The sequence below is a fragment of the Melanerpes formicivorus genome, unplaced genomic scaffold (genome assembly GCF_026170545.1).
Source record: "Melanerpes formicivorus ecotype bairdi unplaced genomic scaffold, bMelFor1.0.p_v2 SCAF_14, whole genome shotgun sequence".
NCBI lineage: Eukaryota > Metazoa > Chordata > Aves > Piciformes > Picidae > Melanerpes > Melanerpes formicivorus.
In genome coordinates, this window is record NW_027142366.1 from 5,177,866 (window position 1) to 5,195,770 (window position 17,905).

Below are 17,905 nucleotides of genomic sequence, written 5' to 3' on the forward strand. Positions count from 1 at the left end.
GTTCTTCCAGCCCATTTTATAGCAGGGTTACAACCCGAGGACACGGTAATAACTCCTGCTAGAATCTTTTCTTTTCTAACGTCACTTAGCAGATGGAGTCATTTAGAGGTGCTCACGTTTAAATGAGTGACTTGCCCTGAAAGGGACAGAGCTGGGGCTGCTGGCAAGGTTTTCAGGATCGTTAGCCTAGAAAATGCTTAGCAGGGGAAGCAGTTGGCAGGCAGATTTCACGGACATGGCACCGTTGTCCTCTGCCAGCAAAATTACAAGGCTGAAATCCTAGAGCTGGATGGGGCCAAACTGTTCACAGCAAACAATTTAATTGATGAATGAAGTGAATTGCCCAGGAGAGGATTTTTAGTCATCTGCTCATTGCATGAAGCTGCCTGGAGAAGGATCTGTGCAGTCAAGTGTCACCAGCTACCTGCCCACATGAGGGGTGGGCTGGCCAAGGCTCTCCATCATGCGGACCTTCATCAGAGTCACCTGGGCACCTACTCCCCAAATGAGCAATCCAGTACCATGAGTATGTCTCCCTCCAGGCTTGCCAGTCCAAAGATGTTAGGCTTCCCTACAAATGCTGTTTGTCTTGAGGGTTTGTGGCCAGACCAGCGATGGAACCGTGCAGAAGATCTCAGCATTGGCTGTTTGAAAGAGAGCCTACACGATGCAAAGAATAGAATACAGTAGAAGAATATAATAGAATAGAATAGAATAGAATAGAATAGAATAGAATAGAATAGAATAGAATAGAATAGAATAGAATAGAATAACAGAATAGAATATACCAGGCCAGACCAGGTTGGAAGAGACCTTCAAGATGATTGCATCCAACCTATCATCAACACCACCTAATCAACTAACCCATGCAACCATGAAGAACGGAGCTGAACTAAACAACATCTACTTTTCAGCTTCTGCAAGAAATTCGGTGGCAGTCTCAGAGGAGCATCCTCTCAAGCTCCCTGACCCCCTGCACAGTGCTGCACAGGCTGCCTTCATAAGCTCCTTTCATTTGGTTTAATAAAGTAAATTAGCTCTCCAGCTCTTCCAAGGGGAATAGACATGAAAATGTACATTGAGACGAATGTTTGCAACCCTTGCAAGTATCTCTTGCTTCTGAAAAGGCTTCTGAGAAATGAACAGGAGGCACAATAACTGCCAAAGAAGGGGGAAATACTGTTCGTGCTGGCTGGGCAGCATTTGACCCAGCTCTCACAGAGGTTGGGGAGAAGAAGGAGGAAGAAGGCAGGGAGCTGAGATACTAATGGCAATCATTGTTCTGTGGGGAGCAGTATCTCACAGTGTCCATGGAGACCAATCCCAAATTGTTCAGCCTAATAGTTATCAAAACAAACTCTTATTCTGCTCCTTTGTGGCAAGCATGAAGCTTTCTCTGCAAGTCCCATTTTACATCTGTGGTAACTCCATGCTGCATGGTGAAACAGTCAATTGTGAAAACCCTGCAGGAGCCTTTGATGCAAGCATCCTCTCGAGGCAAGGCTTATCAGCTCAAATAACACAACTGTCTTTTATCCTTTGTGTCCCAAGCCTGCTGTTTTGGCACTTATGTTTGTAATTCATTGCCTGGTTCTGGGTCTGGATCCATCAGGACAAGACATCAGGACAGTCTATCTGTCTGTGTTGCTGAGATATTTGTGTCTGCCCAGAGGGACCTGAGCACCTAAGCTCTGCTTATTTTCAGTGATGCTTAGATTCCTAATTGGTTAAAAGTCATTCTGGAAAGGGGGTCTTAAGAGCTGTAGACTTGTACATGCTTTCCAAATGACTAACTCCAGGCCAGGCAGTCCATCTTTCCCTCCCTCCCAGCAGGGACCGTATCCCTCTGGTCCCATCTGGCCTCCAGAAATGCCCATGCTCCCCCAGCACCACTGCTCCTCCCTTCCAGCCCAGCTCCAGCCTGCAGACCTGCACACCTTTCACCAGCACTACAGCTTCTCCAGCAAAGGACAAATGAGGTGGAAGAAGGAAAGGTGAAAACGTGATAATAGCTGTGGGGAAATGCTGCTGCTACAGACTTGACAATGCTGGGAATGGAGGCTGGGTGGAAAGTTTTTCTCCAAAGAAAAAAAAAGGCTCTTTTCAATCTCTACAGCACACTGAGGAGAAGTTTCAGCACACTTTTTAACACCTTTTGTACTCAAATCCCAAATTCACCTGTCTGCCCAAGCAATAACAGGAACACTTTCTTATTATTATTATTATTATCCAGCTCCACAGTTTGCCATAGAAATTTGTTTCCATTAAACTATTCCCTTTTGTCCTCTCAGAAAGCATGTTTTAAATAATAACAGTGGGGGGGGGGGAGGGGGAGGGAGGAATTCTGTACTACCCAAAAAAAAAACCACCCCTCAACCCTGTCGACTGTGCAGTTTCATACAAAAGTTATCTCTTTCTTTCAAAGGATTGATGAAAACCATTTTCATGATGTCAGAGTGGAGATGAGAAAGAGGGATGAAGCCTTTCTAAGCACAGTTAGCCATTTCAACAGGAAACATACAGCAAACCCTCGCCTTAGAAAACTAAGTTCCAGCACCAACGTGAGCCTGATGTTCCCTTCCTGCTTTGTGAAACCCCATTTGGTAGAAGGTGGCACGGAAGCACAACATTACACCTCTGGGGGACAAGGAAATGTTCCTTAAATCTGAGCAGAAGAATGACTATTCAATCTTAAAATACAAATACAAACTATAGCCATGATACTTTTCACTGCCACCACAGTTTCAGGAGCGCAGTAGCTGCAGCTCAGCCACTCAGGGTTTCCCCAGGGAGGTCCATGCTTGGCCAGTGCTCAAAGAGGCTCCATGAAGAGCATTATGAGAAACACAACCTTAGATCACTGTCCATGGCTGCACCAGCCTCTTCCCTCCAGGAAATCAACCCAGTGGGGCTCCCTTTTGCAATCCACTCCTGGGAAGGGTTTCCAGGTACGTGAACCCTCGCTAAAGAGACTCGGTCCATCCACATGATCCCCACTGCCTTTCCCCATGACCAGCTGCCCAAACCAGCTACTTTTCTCCATCCAGAGATGCAGTTGACAAGGTCACCCCTTACCTTTGTGCCTGTGTATCACTACTGGTTCCTGCTACAGTCATGAACATCTCCTAGTTGTTGTCTGCAGGGGCCGGGAGGCACACTGGACACAGCATTCAGGATCCCACAGGCTGGTCACCAAGCACAGTATTTGAACTGCAAGGGAAAGGAAGAAAGAACACAAAACAAACAGAAAACATAAGAGGGAGTTTTATCAGTGGGTATAAAAGGTTGACTGACAGCTTGATTAACACAAAACCATCCCAGGGACAACATAGCTACTCAGGATCAGACACAGAAACGCAGGGACCAGATGTGAATGGGAAGAGGATCAGGGGAGGTCCAAATTAAATCAGCTGCTCAACGCAGTAACTAAAATGGAAAAGAAATTCACTTGCCAGCAGAGGAGAGACTGCAGGAAATGCTGGAAGGGGACCATGGACTGAAGTAAGAAGAATGGGACAAATGCCAGACAGGGACTGCAAAAGATGCAGGGAAAATAGATAGCTCTGGGCATGCACAGAGCAGATGGTGCAAGACAGACAGCAGTGCAGAGCTCCTGGAGGATTGGGGAGCCACTGCCACCACCAGCCACCCAGCACTGATACATGTTAATAAGCTTCATAATCACCCTTACACCAAAGGATTAGTCATATAAATGTGTTTTTAAATCTTAAGTGTGACTTTATTGTCACCTCCTCTCTGTTTTTCTTTCACTTCTGGATGCCTGGCTGCCCAGAGCTCTGTTGTGCTGTCAAGCTCCTGCTCACCTGTGCTGTGAGACAACCAGCATGGCAGGAAGAAGTGACACTGATTGTAACTCATCTTTGTGATATTCAGCCTCTTGGTTTACTCTCATCAACACAGTAACAGTAACAGCAATATTAGTGACAACCATTTAATTATCCCTCCTGTTAGTAATGTTCAGACATGACCTAGGTGGTATTTCAGGAAGACAACACAAATCCAGTGCAAGATCCAGGAGGACAGGGCAGTTAATTAAACGTCAGAGTGATGGACAGAGCTGGGACAAGCCTGGAACAGTATTAGAGAGTTGGACAACCTCTGACAAGCACAGGGAGATGGATGGATTGGGGACACATCCCAGACCTCTCCCCAGGTGGAGGCAGAACCTCACAGGATCACAGGATGTTAGGGGTCGGAAGGGACCTCTGGAGATCATCAAGTTCAACCCCCCCCTGCCGGAGCAGGGTCATAGAATCTAGAGCAGGTCACACATGCACACAGGAATTCATCCAGACAGGTCTTGAAAGCCTGCAGAGGAGACTCCACAACCTCTCTGGGGAACCTGTTCCAGTGCCCTGTGACCCTCACAGTGAAGAATTTCCTCCTCATGTTGAGGTGGAACCTCCTGTGCTGTAGTTCATACCCATTACTCCTTACCCTCCTACCTACACATATCTTTAAACACAACATTGCTTCCTGCTCTGCCACCGTTTCATTGACTTATGCAGGTGGGGACATGGAGAAAGCTGCCTTCCAAGCTACGTCACTGATCACAGTCTCATCTGGTGACATTTTATTGCCTCCAAATGGTGCAAAGAAAACAAAGAGCCCCACTGAAAACACCAGCACCTTAAATGTTGTTTGTAACCAGCGTGTGTGTGAATGAACTCCCAGTAGGAAATACTTTCACAGAATCATAGTATCAGGCAGGGTTGGAAGGGACCACAAGTATCATCTAGTTCCAACCCCCCTGCCATGGGCAGGGACACCCCACACTAGATCAGGCTGGACAGAGCCTCATCCAGCCTGGGCTTAAAAACCTCCAGGGAAGGCGCCACAACCACCTCCCTGGACAACCCATTCCAGGGCTTCACCACTCTCATGGGGAAGAACTTCCTCCTCACCTCCAGCCTGAATCTCCCCACCTCCAGCTTCATTGCATTCCCCCTAGTCCTATCACTACCTGACATCCTGAGCAGTCCCTCCCCAGCCTTCTTGTAGCCTCCTTCAGATACTGGAAGGCCACAATTAGGTCACCTCGGAGCCTTCTCTTCTGCAGACTGAACAGCCCCAACTCCTTCAGTCTGTCCTCATAGCAGAGGAGCTCCAGCCCTTTGCTCATCCTTGTGGCCCTTACTTTTTTTTCCCCCCTGCAAAATATTTCTTCCCCATTTTCCAAACTAGGCATTCACAAGAGAGGTAGGTGGAGGACAGTGAATGGGGGGAGAGAATGGCAGCCAGAGGGTGTTGCAAAACTCTGAGAATAAATATTACAGGACAGAAAAAAAACCCCAAACAAGCAAGCCTGTCACAGGTACCAGGCAATCTGCAGTCGTCAGGAGAGTGGAGAGCATAATAGACTAATCAATCAGGCAGACAAGGGTGAGAAGTGTCATGGGGAGGCAATAGGTAGTTGGAGGTCAGTTATGAAATATAATCTCTAAATTGGAAAGAGAAGGGCAAGTGGCGCAAGAACGGCGCCAGGCATCTGAATGCAGGCAGGGCGGATGCTGGGCTGGTGATTTCCAGGAGAGTGAATGTTGGATGAGAATATTATGGGGGTGAGGAAAAATAACCTGGTATTTTAGAGATGGGCACATATTCCCTAAAGTGAAAGGCTGAACTGGCCAGACTTGAAAGCGGAGCTCCATTTCGGAAAGTGCAGCTGGAAGACTGACTGCAGGGCTCCCTGTGGCTTGTTCCTCTGAGTTTCCAGACAAAGTTTGTCAGGCTAGAAGCAAAAAGAGAAGAGGAAAAAACAACAAAAAGGGATTCTTTTCCTAAGCACAAGTCCTGTAAATACCACCTGGGATCTGAAAGTGAAGTCAGATCCTTTCCAGCTTGTGCTTTCTCATCGGTGACCCTGGCATTTGTAATCTCTAATCTAGTTAGCTAAGATGCAGGGAAGTTGCATGCTGCCATACATGAGAAGATGGGGATTTTGCAGGTGAATTTAATTATTCCTCCTACAGAGAAAGTGGGTGTCAGAAAGGCACAACTCACTCTCCATTAGCCATCTGGGCTGCACAGCAGCAATAAGAAGCCAGGCATCACCATTTACTTCTCCTGCTAAGGCTGGCAGGTGTAGTACCATTACACCCAAAGAAAAGCTTCACTGAACCTGAGGCCATTTCTACCAACACTTAGCTGTGTACTACAAAGGTGTCAGACAGCCCTTCTAACTACAGCTACAGCCCAGCAATTAGAGCTGAATGAACAATTCATAATCACAGAATCATAGAATCAACCAGGTTGGAACAGAGATCATCAAGTCCAACCTAATACCTCACACCTCCTGACAACTAAACCGTGGCTCCAAGTGCCACATCCAATCCTTTTTTGAACACCTCCAGGGATGGTGACTCCACCACCTCCCTGGGCAGCACATTCCAACGGTAAATTACTCTTTCTTTGAAGAACTTTCTCCTCACCTCAAGCTTAAACCTCCCCTGGCACAGCTTGAGACTGTGTCCTCTTGTTCTGGTGCTGGCTGCCTGGGAGAAGAGATCAGCACCCACCTGTCTACAGCCTCCCTTCAGGTAGCTGTAGAGAGCAATAAGGTCTCCCCTGAGCCTCCTCTTCTCCAGGCTAAACAACCCCAGCTCCTTCAGCCTCTCCTCACAGGGCTTGTGCTCAAATGATGAATAATCAATTTGGCAATTTTCACCTCATTTTATGCTTGTGAAACCTTCACAGGCAGAATGCAAAGTTCTCACCTCTCTTCTGTTAACAAATGTAACTTCTAGTTGCTGGCTGTTGGGGGTTTTTGCCCTGAGCACATAGCACCATAACAGTTAATTGAAACCAATGGGTTATGCCAGGCACATGGTGCAGCTTCAGCTCCTCCATTGGGTGAGAGCCTGGAGTGGCTCCAAGAATTGCAAATCAGGGCTGTTAGCTCTCTTGTTTGAAATTCCCTTTTGCCAAACCTGTCAGGGTAAAACACTGGACTGAACATCAATCTTGGACAGGGGTAATGCAGGGGCAGAGCCAGCTGTGGTCCCTCTACAGATGATGGAGAAGGCCAAGTATCTTCACAGACCACTGGAGAGGTGGACGCCAAGGACATGTTGGAGCACCTGAAGATGTTAAGAAGATCTTAAGATGAAGATCTTGACTCCCTTAAACCACATGCTTAAGTCTCCATGCAGAGAAAGGGGCACTGGTTTGCAGCCCAGGAGGTGACACATGAGGCTGGACCAAGGGCCAGCAGCTGACCTACCAAGAACAAAGTGTGTTGTAGAGGACTGAGATGTGCAGGGAGATAAGAGAGTGCAGGACAATACATCAGCCTTTCAGAGCAGAGCATATTAGGAGATCGATGGGACAGATATTAGAGTGAAGGAGCAAGCACCTAAGAAACAGGAGCAATTCTGTTCCTCCTCCTTATCCTGTTGCTAAGGAATATTTTTTTCCCCCTTTTGATAACATACTCATTGTTTTTAAATGAGCAGCAAAGCCAGTGGGTTCCACGTGGCATCAGCAATGTGTTTGTGAAAGGGAAAGCAACTGGCTCCTAGCAGGGTTTGATAAAAGCCTCTCCAAGCTTTGAGTGATTTACAGCTGAGGAAAACAAACAGGGACTGATACAAATGCAGAGAGAGGCAAAGACTGCACCGACACCCAGGTACACTCAATTACCAATTCATCAGCCCAAGTGAACTTGAAGGGCTTTTCAAACTCTACACTGCTTTAAATTAAAGGGAATCTTTAGATGGATGACACTCTGTGATAGAGGGAGAAGAAAACGAATTTGGTGATCTTCAGCTTGGGAGCCCTTGCTTTTCACGGGCAAGGGGAGCAGGCAGCAGCTCCCACTGCCCACATGAGACAAGGGAAAAGACCAAATATAGAATCATGGAATCGTTAGGGTTGGAAGGATCCTCAAGGATCACCTAGTTCCAACCCCCCTGCCTTGGGCAGGGACACCTCACACTAGGTCAGGTTCCCCAGAGCCACATCCAGCCTGGCCTGGGATGAGGCTTCCACGACCTCCCTGGGCAACCTGTGCCAGTGTCTCATCACCCTCATGGGGAAGAACTTCTTCCTAGCATCCAATCTGAATCTATCCATTTCTAGTTTTGTTCCATCCCCCCCAGTCCTATCACTCCCTGACACCCTCAAAAGTCCCTCCCCAGCTTTCTTGTAGCCCCCTTCAGATACTGGAAAGCCACAATAAGCTTTCCAGGCACTGCTCTGAAGATGCTGGCACACACCCTCTGCCTCCCTCCCTCTCTCCTCACCCTGCCATGCCCCAGTCCCTAAATGGCCTTTTTTTTCCCCTTCTTGTCTCTACTAGAAACTCTGCTTTTGCTTGCCTGGGAGGTATTTATGGCAAAGCTGTGAAAATAACTGATTTTTTTTGGATCGTTGGCTGAACTGAAAGAAATGGAGAGAAAAAAAAAAATCACTGCACAGTGACCCCAAGTTAGACTTGCCCAGGCTCTCCATGGCAAAATATATATATATATGTGGGGGAGGGGGAATCCATGGTCAACCAATTGCCTAATTCAATCTGAAACTAACTCCTGGGGAGTGTCATTTTCCCCTCTGTCCCCTGCCTGGAAACCCATTTTTGTCACAAGAAGAGATGATTTATAGCTTCCCAGCTCCACGCTCCAGTGGCACTGATGCCAACATGGTGTTTGCTATCTTCTCCCCTCTCATGCAGCAGCTCACTGGTGGGGGCCAGGGCTCTTGACACCATTGTGATAAAAAACTCCAAGGCAGCTGGGGGTAGTGACAGCATCAGAGGAACAGAGGGAGTCCGGCTGCCGAGAGACTGCGGGAAACTCTCTGTTAATTGTGCATGCAGAAACTGTTTTCATTTCGGTGTCTAATTGATATCTTGGGGAAACAGCAGCTTTGGAAAAGGCAGCACAGCCTCAGCTGCCTCTGTCTGTGCGTGCTCAGGCGAGGTGCCCCGCGCTGCCTGCGCCGAAGCTGTGACTTGCTGCCCCAACGCTCTGGTGTTATCCTCATCCCCCTGCCCCACATCTTCATCCCACGAGTTTTTCAGAGCTGTACCAGTGTGAAAACCCCGGGGAGGCTGGAAGAGAGTGGGTGCTGAGCTCAGCCACCTCTCAGGCTTTTGGCAGGGAGGAGACTTTGAGGAGATTGGTACCAAGAGATGCCCATTTGTCAGCAAAGAGAGCTGTGCCAGCCTCTGATCCTCACACAGGGGTAGGGACTGTCCACATCACTATGGAAGCTGCCAGCACCATCCCTCCTCTTGCCAGAAGAAGCATCAAGCCCTTTATTTCCCATTAGATATCAGCCCTCCTCCCTCCTCTTTCCTTAGGCCTCCTCCAAAGACAGCAGTGATCACTCACATAGCTCCAAGGCTGGCTCTGAACTATTTAAAAGCACAGCAGGTATTTTAATTATTCACGTCAAGCATGCCTTGCTTGCTAACGACTCTCTGAAACTGTCACAGCCACTACAGGCTGAAGAACCCTGCCAGGCAGCTTCCCATGGTCTGGCCTTGGGGCAAAGCTTGGGTCTGCAAAACAACCATGGTCAGGTCTTGTCGCCAGTGGCAGAGGTGGCAAGGGGCACTTGGGTAAGGAGCAGCCCAGCCGATCTGCTGAGTCCCACGTGCACTTCCTTGCTCACCAAATCCATCATTCCAACAGCCTGCCCAGCTCACCCTGTGGCCACTGCTATGGCATTTCACAGGCTCCAGGTCTGGAGTATCTGCTGAACAATTTGCTGTCGCTGTGAGCTGATGTGCCCCATGCTGATAATTAGCTCTCATAATATTTTAAGGGTGCTGGAAGGAAATAGAGGGGTACTTATAGAGCACAGCTGGGCGGCTTCAGATGAAGACAAGAGCAGGGATGGCGTGATTCCTTGCTGCCTTGAGCTGCTCCCAGAGTTATATGCAAAGAGCTGCTTTGAATATCAAGCCCTTGCCATCCTGCAGCAGTGTCTATTTGCTTCTTCCTTCCTGGTACCATCAAAAACACTTGCTGTGATAGCATCTGCTCTTCTGCCCCACATCCATCCTTGAGACCTGGCGCTGGGAGCTTGAGGCAGAACAAGCTCACCTCTTACAAAGGGAAATAGGTGCAGAAAGAAGGATGGTGTCCCATCTTCATGGCTGGAGGAAAGACAGCTTTTGTTAAGGGGAGCCAGGTTTGCACCAAGCTCATGGAAGCTGTTCTCAGCTCTGGGGTGCAGGTGTGAGTAAAGGCAGGCATCCCACCTGCTGAAGGGTTGGGATTGTGAACTTGGGCTCCTTCATTTTGACCCCACCGAGTCTCCATTAGATGTGAGCTTCCTTTCCTGGGATTTCTACCTGATGCTGTCCCTCTCCCTTGGAGACTGTTCTCAGTTATTTCTCCTGTTTCTGACAATTATTAAGTGGCTCTTCTTCCCTGCCTTTGCTCACCACTGCCTCAGTCTAAACTTGGAGGATTTCCAGGAATATTCAGGATCTGCTTACCCTTGCCTCTACGCAAGCAAGAGGCTCACCATGGCTTGCCCTGAGCTTCAGGGCTCTTCTCTAGCAGTAGCACCTCGTGAGCAAAGCCTGCAAGCCGAGACCACCCCACAACAGCACATCTGCTGGTTGCAGAGCTGGGGTCTTCAAGCCTCCTGGACTATGGGAGCCAGCCCCTCTCTCTTTAACCTACGTGGTTTTTAAATGCTAATTTCCACCACATGCCCAGTTTGAAGCTCTGATAATGAACAACTGCTTTCCTCCTTTCCTTCTGATTTCATATTCATGAGTCAGGGTTTCCTGGCACCGAACGTAAATGCTAAACGGAAACCGCTGCACAGTGACATGTCTGTGTAGCTTCACTGTCCATTTATTTGCCTTTTCAAAGAGCTGCTGTGTTAAGCAAACATCTCTGCCTGGATCCTATCTGGAGGAGTTTGTCTGGTACGGCATGGTGCATGGTGCCTGCTGGGGTGGGGGAAGAGTCTCCGTGTGATGGTGTCTTATAGCTCTGTTTTTGCTCCAGGGTATTTCTTGTACAGTAGTTCGAGCTTGGTGAATACCTCAACCTATTCTTGAATGTTTGCTTGAATCTTGGCAGGCTGCATTCAGAGCTGACACAGCAAGGGCTGAAGCAGGGAACTCCAGAGACAGACACATCCATCGCTTCAGATCGGACGCCACTGAGGACTCCTGCAGGCAGCAGTGGGCAGATGTCTTGGCAGGGGAGGCACAGAGACACCTGTAACATCACTGGGCAAATCATTTTTTCTGGCAACTAGAAGATTCACAGACACACACAAGAGAGTGACAAACAGAATGCTTTCTTCTAACCAACATGGTCAAAAGGTTTCAGTATTTTCCTTGGAGACTGTGCTTCTATGTTGAAGCTTTTACAACAGCAAAGGCAAAAGGTAATCTAAAAGCAAGAATGAAAGGACTTAATTCTTCATGTATGTCAAGGTAAACACAGATGGAATGGAATGGAATGGAATGGAATGGAATGGAATGGAATGGAATGAACCAGGTTGGAAAAGACCTTTGAGATCATCAAGTCCAACCTATCACCCAATGCTAGCTAATCAACTAAACCATGGCACTAAGCACCCCAACCAGTCTCTTCTTAAACACCTCTCTGCAGAACCACTGAAGGTGAGTAGTCTCTTCTCCTTCTAACTTGCCTGGAAGGTTTAGACACACAAACTGACACTCTGCAGTTCCCCCCCTCCAGCTGACCATGGAGCAACAGGTCTGCCCACCTCTGCTGGTGAACCAGGATGTCACATTGGAGATATCATCATCCTCACCTATCTGCCCTGCAGTCAAACAGGTATCACCACCCTGGGAACAAGCATGAATACCTGGGGCTGGAGTTGGACTGTTCTTGCTTCCATTTGCTGCCTGGTCTCTTCGTGGAAATGGCAGCTGAAGGTGGCTTTGCTCTAACACGTGGGCTGGAAAGGGGAGCAGTTGATGTTCAAGAAACCCTAGGCCACTCAGTTGGTTTTGCTCCTCCATGGGGCAAAATGGGCAGTGAAGAACTGCAACAGTGAATATGGCAGCTCTTTGCTTGTCCAGTGTGGGAGACTCTAACTCCTCTCAACGGCCTCTGCTGCAGCCTCCTTCTCCAGGGCTCCGTGGGTGCACTGCAATTGCTTACAGTCTTCTCCCTTTGCTCTGCAGTCATCCATTGCCTTCCCTGTCTGCCTTTTCCCAAATGCTACAAATGAGTTGATGGGAAGGCAAGACTGAAGATGAGAAATGAATCTCAGACCACAAGAAATGAGTTCACAGATGTGAGTGTCTGGAAGTACCAGCTGAAGAGCTGTGTTCCTGGTCGTGGAGGACACGCTGTGTGGCACGTGTTCAATCAAAGCAACCAATGGGGACCACGTTTTGAATATTATCTACATGGAACAGGCTCCTTGTGAGGAAATTATGCAGCAATATTTAATGGTGACAATGATTCAGCAAGTAACAGAAAGAGCCATTCCTCAAAGCAGCATCAGCTTCTCATGGATAACTCCCAGATGGGACTGAGGGTAAAAAGTCTTTCATTAGAAAGCTCCTCAGTGCTGGTAAAACTGCCATATGTGTCTCACAGAGACAGGAGAAGTCTGATTGTCAAAGGGGACTTCAGCTTGAAAGCTGCAGGGAAATCAGGAAGCCACTTTGCATCTTAACAGGGGGTTTGAAATCTGTCTTTGGGGACCTGAATGCACAGCTAGATCTCACGCAGCCGAAGGTGTCTTGCAGCTGGGTGTCTAGGTTAAGGTAATTGTCTAGACTTCTTTTATCATCCCTGAACAGAGATGTGCACCAGCCCCCAGAGAGTGATTCATTCTTCTTGTCTTAGGCATCTATTTTCGGGTGGGATGAATTACATTCTGGAGGTGTTGAACTTTCCCCGCTGACTATGGAGGAGTCTAGATGATGAACTTAGCCTAGACACTTAACCTTCACGTTGCTAAATCAGGCAGTGCCTCACTGGTGAGAGCAGCCCAAGTCATGGCAATGGTAGGTTGGGTGCACTTGGCCAACACCTACAGTGAACAGACACAAGAGGAGCAGTTCATTCTGCATGCAGGAGATGAAGGATGAGTTCACTCTCCTCAGCATAAACACACACTGTGGTGATCACAATATTTAACTGTGACCTGAGGACACTCTGGTGTCTGATAATCTCTTCTAATGAATTTATGGTATGCAAAAGGTACAGACTATCATCCAATCCTGCAGGTCAACCCCCAACCTGTACTAATGTGTTATGGGTTATTCCTCCCCAGGTGCAGGACTCTACACTTGCCCTTCCTGGACTTCATGAGTTTCACCTCTGCCCAATTCTCCAGCATGTCCAGGTCTCACTGAACTGCAGCACAGCCTTCTGGTGTGTCTTAACACTCCTCCCAGTTTTGTATCACCAGCCAACTTGCTCAACACTCTGTACCTTCTTCAAGGTCATTGATGAATACGTTGAACAAGTTTGGACCCAGTACTAACCCCTGGGGAATGCCATCAACCATAGCCCTCCAGTCAGACCCTGCACTGTTATTACCCTATGCAATCTACATTGCAAAATAATCCCACTGTCTTCTAGAGGGTCTTCATACTATGAGTCTTCCAGAAATCAAGGAGATTATTACTGCCATGACTTCACTGGGGGCCAGCTTCTGTCCTCTCAGAAAAGCAAGACCTGTGCACCTCTTAGAGCCATCATGCCCAAACCCTTTCCAGCTTCCACTCCTCCAATATACCATGGGCCAGGTTATCTGTGCAAAAGCCAGGACTGAAGATCCAGGAATTCTACAGGAAAACCAGACATGGCAACTCTGAAGATCAGCATGAGAAAATCAGGCAGAAATAGGGAAATACATGGAGGGAGAAGTTACCAGAGGAAAGCCAGAGTGCCATTCAGAAATAGCTTCCTAAAGGAAATGTTTGCAATGGGTTCAGTAGGGCAGCTCAATGATGAAAAGTATGTCAGGAGCCTTCTCCAAAGCCAATGAAAATGCAGGAAAGGTGGGAATAAAATTCATGAAGTTAAAGACAAAGATGAAGACTTTTAACTGCTCAGAGTTGTGAGCTTTAATTTACAAGGAGAAAGATCTGTGCTCTTTCCTGGGGCATACTACTGCCAGAAGCAGAATGCAGCTGATGACAAAGAGCCAATGGCTGGCAGCCAAGGGGTTCCTAGGGGCCAGGGAAATGCCTTGGAGGCTTCAGTTCTCTCTACCAATTATCTTAGGCCTGTCAGAAGGGGAAAAAAAAAATGTTGCTTTTTTCTTGACTCCTCTGGAAAATCAGGATGGATCATACTTCCTTAAGGTGCTCAAGGGAATGTGTTCAAGAAAGGGTCAAGCAAGATCTTCAGTTCACGGTGTGATACCAGCAGTAATGTAGACACATGAAGGATGCGTCTGTCTGTCCAGGAACACAGACACATGCATGGCACACGGGCTTCTTGCAGCAGAGTGATACAAATGAGACTCCTGTGACCCAAACAGGGCCAGCAGTATAGATATATCACTGATGGCATGCTTTCTCCTTTTTGGTTTGGTTCCTCCTTTTTGGTTTGGTTTCTCTTTTGCTGCCTGCTTCTGCCATTGAGTTACCTGGGACAAGCTTCGAGAGCTGTGCCTCAATCTTCCTGTGTTTAAAACCAGGCTAATGTGACTGTGAAGTGTTGGAGATCTCCTAAGGAGAGGCATCACATGAGAGATCTTTTCTATTTTAGAGCCTGAAAAAGTGCTAGCCAAATGCTAGTCCTTAAACACAGTTGGTGAATATATAAGGAAATTGAGCTCTGCAGAAGACTACATCTTTAAACTGAAAGGCAAATAATCACAATCCAGGCCAGCATTGAAATATTCAATCAAAACCATTCAGACAACGACATCTTTGGGGGCCAGATGATCTGGGTTCAGTGCTATGTTAGCCAGAGAACAGACATTTCAGTGTGACCATCTTGGAGAAGACATTTCAGAATATGTAAAATTAAATGACTCAGGATTACTCATGGTGATATCTGGATAGAAGCAGTGGAAGCTCTTATCTCAGGGAAAAAAAAAAACATAGTCCTTGGAGTTGTTAATTCTGTGAAGAAAATACAGTTAAGAGAAAACCTGCCTCCCTTGCTGAAGAGAGACACAAAGATTTGGGGCTCCAAAGATGAGCACTGTAAACCAAAAGGCAGACTGAATACCAAAAAGCCTGAACAGAAAGCTCAATACAAAATCAAGGAGGGGGGGAGGGGGGGAGGGAAGCAAAAATCACAAATAAAGATGGCCAAAGGAGACTTCCATGAAAGGAGCAGTGAGATAAAAGACTCTGTCTTGCCTTCTTATGAGGCAGTTTATGTGAATGTACCCAAAAAAATATGGAAATTTTTCAGAACAAATGCAAAATGATTTTAATCAGAAGATGTAGCTCAGAAGGGAAGAGTCTACAAACAAAAAAGCCCAACGCTGCAGCATCATACCAATGGTCAGAGGGCTCAAACCCATTTAATTCCTGGCAAAGGCGGTTATCAGCCAACTCTTAGAGTCAGGCTGGTGTCATAGTAGTATCATAGTATCAGGCAGGGTTGGAAGGGACCACAAGGATCATCTAGTTCCAACCCCTCTGCCATGGGCAGGGACACCCCACACTAGATCAGGCTGGCCACAGCCTCATCCAGCCTGGGCTTAAACACCTCCAGGGATGGTGCCCCAACCACCTCCCTGGACAACCCATTCCAGGGTTTCACCACTCTCATGGTGAAGAACTTCCTCCTCACATCCAGCCTGAATGTCCCCACCTCCAGCTTCATTCCATTCCCCCTAGTCCTATCACTACCTGAGATCCTGAGAAGTCCCTCCCCAGCCTTCTTGTAGGCCCCCTTCAGATACTGGAAGGCCACAATTAGGTCACCTCAGAGCTTTCTCTTCTCCAGACTGAACAGCCCCAACTCCTTCAGTCTGTCCTCATAGGAGAGGTGCTCCAGCCCTCTGCTCATCCTTGTGGCCCTTCTCTGGACACCTTCCAGCACATCCATATCCCTCTTGTAATAGGGGCTCCAGAACTGGACACAGTACTCCAGGTGGGGTCTCACCAGGGCTGAGCAGAGGGGGAGAATCCCCTCCCTTGACCTGCTGGCCACACTTCTCTTGATGCAGCCCAGGATCTGATTGGCTTTCCGGGCTGCAAGTGCGCACTGAGAGCTCCGGTGCAGGCTGCTAGCTCACTTTCCCACCAGCACGCTGCATTACAGCACACCTGACATTTCTCCTGACATGAATTAGTTCTGGCAAAAAAAATATATATATAAATAAATCACATTTTAAGAGAATTAGAAAACAAACTTTTCATTTGCAAGACTCCAGGAGAAGTTTTCATTGCTGTTTTTTTATCACGTAATAAACTCTTCCAAGATTCCTATCGAAATGACGTTCAAATTACCCTGAAATATATTTTAATATGAACTTAATATCCTGCTCAGAATGCAAACAAATGTCAAAATCTCGCCATTTCCTGTAAGGCACAGATTCTTCTATCAGCTCAGTGCTGCATTTTCAGCCTTTCCAGAACCAAAACACAAGAATCACAGAGAATGTTAGGGACTGGAAGGGACCTTGAAATAATAGGAAGAGAAGAGAAATAAATAGAAAGAGAAGAGAAGGAAAATAGGAAGAGAAGGGAAATAGGAGGAGAAGAGAAATAGGAAGAGAAGAGAAGAGAAATAGGAAGAGAAGAGAAGAGAAGAGAAGAGAAGAGAAGAGAAGAGAAGAGAAGAGAAGAGAAGAGAAGAGAAGAGAAGAGAAGAGAAGAGAAGAGAAGAGAAGAGAAGAGAAGAGAAGAGAAGAGAAGAGAAGAGAAGAGAAGAGAAGAGAAGAGAAGAGAAGAGAAGAGAAGAGAAGAGAAGAGAAGAGAAGAGAAGAGAAGAGAAGAGAAGAGAAGAGAAGAGAAGAGAAGAGAAGAGAAGAGAAGAGAAGAGAAGAGAAGAGAAGAGAAGAGAAGAGAAAAGAGAAGAGAGGAGAAGAGAAGAGAGAAGAGAGGAGAAGAGAGAAGAGGTTTGAAGAGACCCATCCTCCCCTGCTCTGAGGAGACCTTATTGTGGCCTTCCAATATTCTTAAGGGCATTGGTTACAAGAAAGCTGGGAAGGGACTTTTTAGGATGTTGGGAAGTGATAGGACTAGGGGGGATGGAGCAAAACTAGAAGTGGGTTGATTCAGATTGGATGTGAGAAAGTTCTTCACCATGAGGGTGGTGAGACACTGGCACAGGATGCCCAGGGAGGTGGTGGAAGCCTCATCCCTAGAGGTTTTTAAGGCTGGATGTGGCTGTGAGCAACCTGATCTAGTGTAAGGTGTCCCTGCCTATGGCAGGGGGGTTGGAACTAGATGATCCTTGAGGTCCCTTCAAACCCTGACAATTCCATGATTCTAAGTGAAGAAATAGCAACTTAAAACCACTTTTGGGTAGAGCAAAAGCATCTGAGTGTGCAAAGTGGCCATTCCTTGTGAACCTCCCTATTTATTTATTTATTAATTTTTTGGGTCTCAGTTTGGTTTATATTTAGACATGCTATAAATATCTTCTATTTAATCAAACAAAATAATGTTTGGCTAGATGAATTCACACATTTAATCTCACCAAAAGAAAGGCTGCAGATAAGACTGTCTGTTTTCCCTGCATCTGTTCATCTGGCAGAAGAATATAATTTCAATGGAAATGCTGCAAAACCCAACCAGCCCTTCTACCCAGATGCTGCATTTCCATATTTCTGATGCCTTCCTGCCTGCAACCACTTCTTTAGCTTCCTATGAATTAACCAGCGTAGGACAGAGAGCAGAGGAGGAAGTAACGATTGCTTTTGACGACGACTTTGAAAGCGCAAAACAAAAGCTGCAATCATGGAATCATAGAATTGTCAGGGTTGGAAGGGACCTCAAGGATCATCT

At 47.1% G+C, this 17,905-nt stretch overlaps 1 protein-coding gene across 2 annotated transcripts in view; it reads right to left on the minus strand.

The window, feature by feature from the left end:
• Window positions 1-17,905, minus strand: part of ELFN1 (extracellular leucine rich repeat and fibronectin type III domain containing 1) — a 125,557-nt gene that overhangs the window by 54,751 nt on the left and 52,901 nt on the right. For both annotated transcript variants that reach the window (XM_068146672.1, XM_068146671.1), the window contains exon 3: window positions 3,076-3,210. The gene's annotated coding sequence lies outside the window, so the exon portion shown is untranslated. The remainder of the gene's footprint in view (window positions 1-3,075; window positions 3,211-17,905) is intronic.